Source organism: Temnothorax americanus, unplaced genomic scaffold (genome assembly GCF_048541705.1).
Source record: "Temnothorax americanus isolate GAGA-0224 unplaced genomic scaffold, ASM4854170v1 Scaffold1, whole genome shotgun sequence".
NCBI lineage: Eukaryota > Metazoa > Arthropoda > Insecta > Hymenoptera > Formicidae > Temnothorax > Temnothorax americanus.
In genome coordinates, this window is record NW_027509230.1 from 5457454 (window position 1) to 5467167 (window position 9714).

General features: G+C 37.0%; 1 non-coding gene across 1 annotated transcript; it reads right to left on the reverse strand.

The window, feature by feature from the left end:
• Positions 1-454: 454 nt before the first annotated feature.
• Positions 455-527, reverse strand: Trnav-cac (transfer RNA valine (anticodon CAC)). The gene has a single exon. It is a non-coding gene; the product is annotated as a tRNA-Val (tRNA).
• Between the last annotated feature and the right edge of the window lie 9187 nt (positions 528-9714).

The following is a 9714-nucleotide window of genomic DNA, read 5'->3' on the forward strand; positions in this document are numbered from 1 at the left end:
TACCCCGACGATCCGGCATTCTCATAGCACATATGCGATTTCTCGTCCACACGAAGATCAGCGTTTCCTAAATTCACCGTTCGGTTAATATTCTTTGTGCGAAAACACGTCTACGTCTACAAGTAGACTTTGACAGAATTTTAATTTGAAAAGTTCAAATCACAGAGGCCATTCAATATTAAAAATTTTGAAAATGAAAAGGTACAAAAGAACATGATTTATTGAATTTACGATCAAGACCATGTTTCATCGTTCGTCTTCTTATAATAGGAGCGAAAAGTTTCCAAGTTTCCGTAGTGTAGTGGTTATCACGTATGCTTCACACGCACAAAGTCCCCGCGGCTCGACCCCGGGCGGAAACAATGTTTTTTGGAAGTATGAATTTTTGCAAATAAAAACAAAAAAAAAATAATTTATCCTACTAATAAAAAAAAAGTTATGCTACTGCAAAAGATGTTTCCGCCCGGGATCGAACCGGGGACCTTGTGCGTGTGAAGCACACGTGATAACCACTACACTACGGAAACGTTGAAACTCTTGGGGTTAATTCAAGAACATGAACATAGACGTTTACTTTTATCTCGTATGACATGTGCATAACATTCGAAAATGTCAAATGTGAAATAAATCGCGTATGTGTATTCATATTCTCACTTGCATAATTTTATCTCATACGCCTTCGTATATTGTTATGTGAAATATTTATTGATTATAGTGCGGTTAAAACTTTTAAAATTAATTTAACATTAAAACATTAAAATATTTACATTAAAAAGCTTTTAAATGATTTCTGTACTTTATATGATAATTAGTTTAGTCAATTTTTATAATCAAGTGTAAGAGAAAGCAGCTTGAATAAGTAAAATACTGAACTCATTGAATATATGCATTTGTCGCTGGCAATATCACAACTCTTACTTTTACTAGAGAGAAAGTGCACATTCATGTTTCTTGAAGCTCTTTAGTTGTTTTGCTAATATATCGTTACATGTCATGATAACATTATATACGGTCAAATACAATAATATATGTATATAATTTTAATTACATTTTTGTTAAATTTGGAAATCTGTTATTTAAAAAAATTCGGTAAATTTGTTTAACTTTAATATTAATTACGATTAAACTTGTAAAACATTTCAACCTTTTAGAATCCGTTGAAATTTCCGTTTCATTATATTTATCCGGTCAATCAGCTTTGCCCTTTTCTCGTTGTAAATCGGCATACTCTTTCAGCAGTCACGATCGCAAAAAATTTTCAATTTTACTTCAGTTTATTTCCTGGTTGCAGCAATGAACGATGTGTTGCGCCACGCCATCATTTATGACATTTATTGGAAATTGAATTCTCTCTAGCTTACGAATGTAATAGAGAAAAAACTATGCAGTTGATTTCCAATTGGCTTTAATTAAAAGAAAACTTACACGATATTTGACGTAAGAGTATAGCAACGACATTTTAAATTAAATTTCTCTGTCGTATTCGTTAAAAGAATACGCACGGCTTCGTGATATATATCCCGGAATCATAGTATACCAATCAAATAACTTTTTTTAATATGTCCTATATTTTGATAGAGCTCGAATATAGTCGAGGCGCGTTGGTGGCCCGTCGACCTGACGATCAACGAGAGAAAGAGCGCAACCCGCGCAACTCTCGGTGATCACTTCATCTTCCTGTATTTCAACGTCAGAATGCTCTTAATCGGCGCAAAAATACCTCGGGGAAAGTGCGCTCTCTGCACGATTCATAGTTCGAACGCTTGCATCAACATCTATGATAACAAGTTTCACAAACTATTGCTCCATAGAAAATATAATCAGAATAATAAATATATAAATGTGTTTTTGACGCGCGGATCGTAATCGCGTCTGTGTTGCATACACATAAAAATGTTTTTCACAATGAGCGTATAAACTTCAATACTTGAAACTCATGTGTTTAAATTACAAAATATTAATATCAGAGAACTCAAAATACCTCCCATCGTATCTCTGCTGTTTTCGTTACGTAGTATCGCTGTAGTATCGCTGTAGCATTTTTATCTCGTTATTATTTCAAGTTAAATGTGTTTTCGTTTTAGACGGTACGCTGAACTTGATTATGATATCGCGAATTGCGTTGAAGCTTGAATATTGCGAAATTTTGATATCGCCTAATACCATCCCGCGGCTAAATGATTCAGAATTAATCGCAAGGCCACACTTCGAGGAATTATTTATTTCAAATTAATCGATTCAAGGCTGCACGAGTCGTACACACATAGCCCAAGGTTACGATATATGAATTACAACTCTTATCAATTCCTCGCCCGACAAGGTCAGACCTTTATCTTCCAACTTTATTTGTACCGGCGTCCTATATGGATTTCATTGCGCGCATTAAATGGAAATGTGACACGCACATTATAGAATAGAATAGATAACGCAATACAATTAGAGTGTAATATAACTAGCAGAGTATAATAAGGTTATACATAATTATAGCTAGGCTTATCACGACAATGCTAAAAATAGCATGAACGCCTTTGATAGTGAATTTTATCTTAAAATATTATTTTATGCTGAAGAGTGGGATGCTGACTGCTGAATATCTTATCTTCGGCACTGGTCAGTGTCAAAATAACTTTGTTCCAAAGTTCTGTAACTCTGGTTCAAAACTTATATAATTCAACAACCGCGTTTACCATTCTCATTTTCCCCTGATGCGATCATCGATATTTTAAGTCAGCCATTTAAGAGTAGAAGAATTAGAACGCAGACAGGGAGAGGAAGCGTCCAATATGATAAAGTCGTAATTAAAAGAGAAGACTATCCTGTTCGTAACATTTTTTTTTCGGCCAACGGACCGCGAGCGTGATGTAATCAGGCGGCAGACCGAGGCGAGCAAAAGCGGGAGAAATAGGCGCGACCTACATATTGTTTGGGTTCGCGTTACACAACCTGCATATACGACGACACGTAGGAGGGCAATGACCCGCCATATCGACGCGGAACAGGGCGGCTACACGCTTGTGAAAGCGTGAGACGGCGGCGTACCACGTGGCCCACGTGAATGGCCGCTTTCGAGTTTCACGACGCGTACGGCACGCGGGCGCGGTATAGTCGCGGGTGCTTCCCGATCGTCCATATGAACGACGCGGAACATTGTAATTATCCCGATACTGAACTGGCGCGAGGGAGCGCGGCACGTGCCAGAGGCCTCAGCCAGAATGCTGCCTGCGTATAGGGGGTAAGAGTAAGTAAGGCCACACGTGTGACGCGCCATGCCGAGCTCTCTTAAAGCTTTAAAATCATAGTATAGTACGTGATACAGGCATATATATGTATATTGCGTCTTACTAATATTAGAAGAAAAAAATCCATATTTTTTAGAAGAAATTATGTATTGCAACATTAGAAATTATATTAAGAGATATAGAAGAGATATATAAGTAAAAAATTCATTACATGATGATTAATATAGCAAAAAAGGGAATTAAAATTAGAATTTGCGACAAAAATACAAAATTATATATTTTTGTTATATTCCCTCGTTCCAAGTGAAAAGAAAATAAGTAGGACGTTTGGATTGTCGTGTACCAATCGTATGTTTGATGACGATGTTTAATTGTTTAATAAGGTTAAGCGTTCGTTCCAAGCCATTTCGCCACTGTATATTCCCGCTTGTAATTATTCTGGCATTGACTTGCCACGGGTAACCAGAGCACGTGTCAAGGGCGCCGATCGATTAGGGTTCCACGCGCTGTTGTTCAAGATTCTCTCGCTTGTTTAGATTCGGAATCTGTCACCGATCCAATAGAACACGTTCGGAGAAATTGACGAGGCGCAAGTGGCAATAAATCAGCGGCTGATAAAGAGTACCTTTTATCTCGATGATGTTATACGTTTCAGTTCCTTTGAATTTAGTGATTGATTCAATTTATACCCCGATTCATTTTAATAGTGAAAGTTTTAAGTAAAGCGATACAAAATTCGTAATATGTGTGTGATGATTGGAATAGATAGTAAAATTATTTTGTTTATTGTTATTACGACATTTTTAATTTGGTTTTATATAAAATTTAGTATTTTAAAAAATGGTTATTAGATATCAAAATATCAAATGTGTGAGATATTAAGAAGTAAAAATGATAGGATTTAAATTTATTCTAAAAAAATAAAGGAAGAAGTTTGGTTCTCCGAGGTGTAAAATTGTATATACTGGCGATACAGACGACTCTCACTGTCGGAAATACACGTTATCGCGGAGGCTCGGTGAAAGTAAAGTAGATTATGCTCCGTCCTTCCCCCTCTCTGTGTGTGCGCTACTACCTATATATTGTCCACAACGCAGTTTTGCAACAACAGTTGCAACAGCTGGCGGTCAATTGGCGAAACTTTCTTTCTGGCTATCGCGTATTATACTATGAATCTAAATCAACAACGAATTTATTGAAAGTCTTTTAAGAGTGTAAGCGGATTAATACTTTAATTCTGATTATGATCACCTAGATAAAAATATATAGTTATCAAGATATCATTAAATATATATAAAGGTCATTAATGAAATTAGAATATTTAATCATAATGTTTGTGTATAATATTAATAAATAAGTATCTATACATATACCTAAAGTGTATAAAGTATATAAAGATATATAACTAATAATTAATTTGTATAATTTATAATTATACAAAAATAACATGCTACATCGTTTATTTGCGCTACATAGATTGGAATTATTATAAATTTTTGTTTGTGTAAAAAAAATATAATATCTTTATAAAGCATGTTTAGGAATCCTAGATTCTTCGTATTCGTTTTTTGCAAAGCAAACATTAGGTCGTGGCTGTTGCCAAGAATGGTGATCGTAAACTTGCCAGCCGTTAGCTGTCCATACTTTTCGGAAAATTGCGCGCCGAATGCCCGAGTCTAAACGAGACAATATCGTGTTCGCAAAACATGATGCGTCCGCGTTTTTTTTTCACCTCTTTCGGCCGTCCCCATCACAGGGGATACCAAAAATATCGCGAAAACACTTGCGCACCCAAAGCTCGAACAATGAGAAAGCCAACGTTTATACTCCTCGCCTTATTATTATAGCCCGATCGACCGTAGAAGCGTACTCTGAAGGGTACGCGTGGGCGAGGACCAGCGAAAATGTACGCGACTGAGAGGGCGCTGGAATAGTGATGGGATCGATTGAAGAAAAGACCCGGTTTGAACGTTTACCTTTGAACTGAACACATTTTTTAGTTAAAGAGTCCTTAATGAAACCTACAGTTACCTTATCTCTCGATTTAAAAAGTTTAAAATATTTCTGGAGCTATCTTACACAATTTTTTTGCTTTCGCGATGAATCACGGCGATCAAGACAGATCAAGACAATTCGCGATGAGCTTGATCCCGTCACGCGGTGCGTACACGGGCGGTCGAACATGTCTACGTGCAAATGTCAATGACGTCTAAAAATAGCGGTCGAGTCGGACCAAGAAACGTCTCCGTCCCGATATACTGGAACGGCTAACGTTTAACGGCCAAAGATCCTAGAATCCGAGGACACGAAGGTACAAGGATCTCCGAGGTCACCCGCACTCGATCGAAGAGATTAAAACCGGGTCTGAGAACACGGAATTGAATCAATCAAATCGGCTGAAAATTGATACTTGTAATTATGCAATAGATTAAGAAAGAGTAATTTACATTTGCCGTGGAGGAAACGAGTTCTCATTTCTTGAAGGCGCGCATACATGATATTAGCGCATTCTTGCGGTTAGCCTTGAAGAATCGCCGTCAGAAATCAATGCGAGTCGTATTGTTCGTTTAAACAAACGCGTCACGCGGCCTTGGATCCGCCTTGGTTCTCTAAATTATTGGCGCAACAAATGTCGAACGATCGAATTTAATTGGCCGAATAATGCGATAACGCAATCTCTCGTTTCCACAAGAACGAAACTTTGCCGATTTTCGTTTTGTTTTTGCCAATTTAATTATCCTAATGGTCATGTATGCGCAACACGCTTGAGCAGCTCAAATTTTCCTAATTATTTTTCAAAAAGTACAGCACGTAGAAACTTTTAACGAAAATTAAGAGAGAACGCATATATAGTCCCCTGGCAAATTCTATTCTACCTTCTATTTTACATGAAAAGGTAGAGAAAATAAAATACAAAAGATATATAGTTGCAAGTTGGGTCAGTCTACCGTACGTCATTTATAGTCATACTATTCCATGCGCATAGCGCGTTGATTGAAATGTTAATTTCGTTGTATACTAAAACGTCTGATAAGCTACGAGTACCTGAACGGCAATTGTAAACACGTGGCTAAAAGTCAAGCGCTTGTTTGCGGTGCAACCTTGATCCCTCGAACTCTATATTACCCTTCCAAAGCGAGCTTATTCGCATAATGTGCAAGAACAAAGTTTGTTATTATTGTTATTTGTTGCTGTAATGTTCTTCGTGTAGAATCTACTTTGTATTAGGTGATTAGATTCTATGGTGATTATTATTATTATTATTAAAAAAGATCTAACAATATAAGTAAAGCTTCTCTTATAATAATACATTTTTTTCGGTCTCGTTACATTTGCGATATTTTATCTTGTTTCCTTTTCGGCAATTTAAATTATAACTGGGATGGGTCAGGAACCATCCAGACAGTTAGTCATCGACGGAAGTGAAGGGGCCAAGACGTGATGACCCTGAAAATGTGTGTGTAGTGTGTATGTATGTGTAACAAGTTTCAGAATTTTTAGAATACCACGCTGCTCTATCCACGAGACGCCCCAGTCTGCTTTCGAAGAAGATTTTATGCTAGACGTTTAAAAACGCTTTTCTGACAAACAAATCATTCTCGAGGCAAACTAGCACTTTTTTTACGGTTACCAGTTGTCCCGTTAATGAGAAAACATTTTTCAAAATACAAATTATGTTTACTTTGTCTCCTATTTCTTTATGAGACGTTATACGTGTTTTAAAAGACATGTTAAATTTTGAAGGAGTGGTCTCGCGACTATCATAAACTATTGAGTTCGTCTTATATGCGTCGGCATTGTTGCTCCAGCCTATTTGATTCGCAAACGGAACGGCCTCTTTACCCGGGTTACGTCGCTATAGCTTTTGTGTGTCAAGGATGCAAAGTTTTAGTGAGAATAATGTCGGCTTGTCCCTTCGTGTCCCGAAATGTCCCAAACGACAAATTTGGCCATCTAATCGAAATCATAAATGTAAAATATTATAGACTCGTAGATGTATAACTCACAAAACAAACATACATTTTTATACCATATTAAAATCGTTGTACATTCCGTTAAATTTTCGCCTAATTTAATTGTTGATAAATAATGATTAACATTATGAACATTTTTTTTAAGCATAAACAAAACTTTATAAAATTTTATAAATTTTGACTTAATATTTGTCAGTTATAGAAGATTCTAATTTTAGCAAGGCCCTTATTTGCGTTATATTGCTGCCATATTATGCCAATCATGCGATGTCGCTATACAGTTACGATATAGATGTAATAGTTGGAGCAAACTTTTGCAAGGTTTCGAATCCTTGACTCTTCAACCACAGACATTACTGTCATTGTGACCTCAAGCGATAACCCATTTGTCATGTGTTCGAACTTGCGTAGAGAAACCTTGTTTGTGTGTTTTGTGTACGTGTGTGTTGTTTGTGCATATAGGAAAGTCCCTCCGTTCGTGAACTAGATCGAATTTAGCATTTTAACGTGCGGTGAACTGGTCTTAAGTTAGGATCTAATGTAGGCTGCTGTGAAAAGATACGGCACAGTGGCACTTTTGCCAAGAATAAATTCTCTGTAGGCATTCGGCTTTATGTCTCGTCCGACATGACATTATTATTCTTAATTACATTAGAAATCATAAAAACTATAAGCCAAGATGAGAATTTCTAGCACATTTAGAGCAATGCAAAATTTGAAATTAATTAATTTGCAAATTATAGCCATGAACTATCGGCACTAACATCTTTTTACAATTTATTTCAACAACCCACAAACAAAATTACTTTTATCAGTCGACAATATTTATAAATTTATCTTTATTATCGTGCTTTACGATGTAACAAGTAGCTTAGTACTGATTGTACATTACAGATGATTACGTTCCAGCAAAGTGATTCTCAATAGTATAATGGTCTTTTACGGTAACACCTATTTGCAGTAAATTGCATTGTCCGGCGATCTATCGTGCGATGACGTGAGATGGAATCGATAAGTCGGCACTCGATTTGCATCAACTGACGTCAAGTGACCGCGAATCTACGAGCGAGGTCGTTCGACAAACGAACCGATGATATCTCACTAGACTCGGCTGGATCGCGCCGGTGCTATATTGGAAACAGATTGACAATTCTTAAATCGTGGTGCAACAATTACGATACTAGTTATTTCATAATTTATTTTGAATTTAATCAAAATTTTTAATAACTTGTCGAATTTGCCTCATAATTTACAACGTGCATGTGTAGTATTTCTTATGTAGTTAAGCATCACGCGCGTGGCAAAGTCCAGCTGATTAAAGCGGCGAGCTTGAAATTTAGCGCGGAGCAACCAAGGCCTCATCTAAGGTCGCATTTATAACGAATGTCCGTGATCGAATCGTCAGGCCGGAAGTAATTAACGCGTGTTCCTAATAATGCGTGTTGTTGTATCACGCGAAGTACGACGCGTGTCGACGATATCACCGAAGATAAATCGAAATTGGTCTGACAGATGCCGGAAATTAATAGCAATGACAGAAAAAATATATTACATTTTTTTATATATATAACACAAATAATATGTTAAAGCAAATTTTTTCTATATAAATATTTATTCTCTATATTCTATAATATGTGTGGACAGGTAAAAACCATAGTGGTGTAAGACAAATTTTTAAAAATATTTTCTTGTGTGCATAGATGCAATTTATATATTGTACCTACAGATTGCATCTATGCACACGAGAAAATATTTTCAAAAATTTGACACACCACTATGGCTTTAACCCCTCCATATATTCTACATAAATATGTATTTTTATTTATGGCTATAAGAAAGAGAGGGAGAAAGAGAAGAAAAGAGATCTTACATTGCACACATTTCCTTACATATTGCCACAAAATCATTAACTACGCAAGAAACAATACGAATTGACAAAAACTGAAATTCATTCATTCATCTCGAAATCGATACTTCCGCGGCGACAAAAGATGGTATGCTTCTTTAATTCATCGCAACGAGATTATTCGCTTCTGTCGGACTGAAAAGAAAAATTGGTGCGCGTGTTTGTCAGGCGGGGGGCGCGAGACGATCTCCTTGTCTGCGCAAAAGATGCGCAACGAGTGCGAATGCGGAAGAAAAAGAAAAAAGAGGGAAAACGGAATTATATATGCCGCATGCCGTCGTGTCTCGCGTCTCGCGTAACATTATGCAATCTTTCGACAGCGCCGCGGAGAGACGTTATTTCCTCGTGCCAAGGTCGATGGTGCGCATGCCCGTCGGTGTGGATCTTTTCGAGATCATATACCGATTCCCGCACTTTTCTCACATTTCCGTCGAAGCAGCGGTTTAAATCACAAACGAAATGCCAAGTTCTACATAATATTACACTAGCTGATCGCCGTGACGTTTTGAAGATTTCGGATTAGAAGATCGACATTAAAAGCCGTCTTTGAAACAATCCTGTCCTTCACTTTCCGACACTGGTAATTATACGTAAT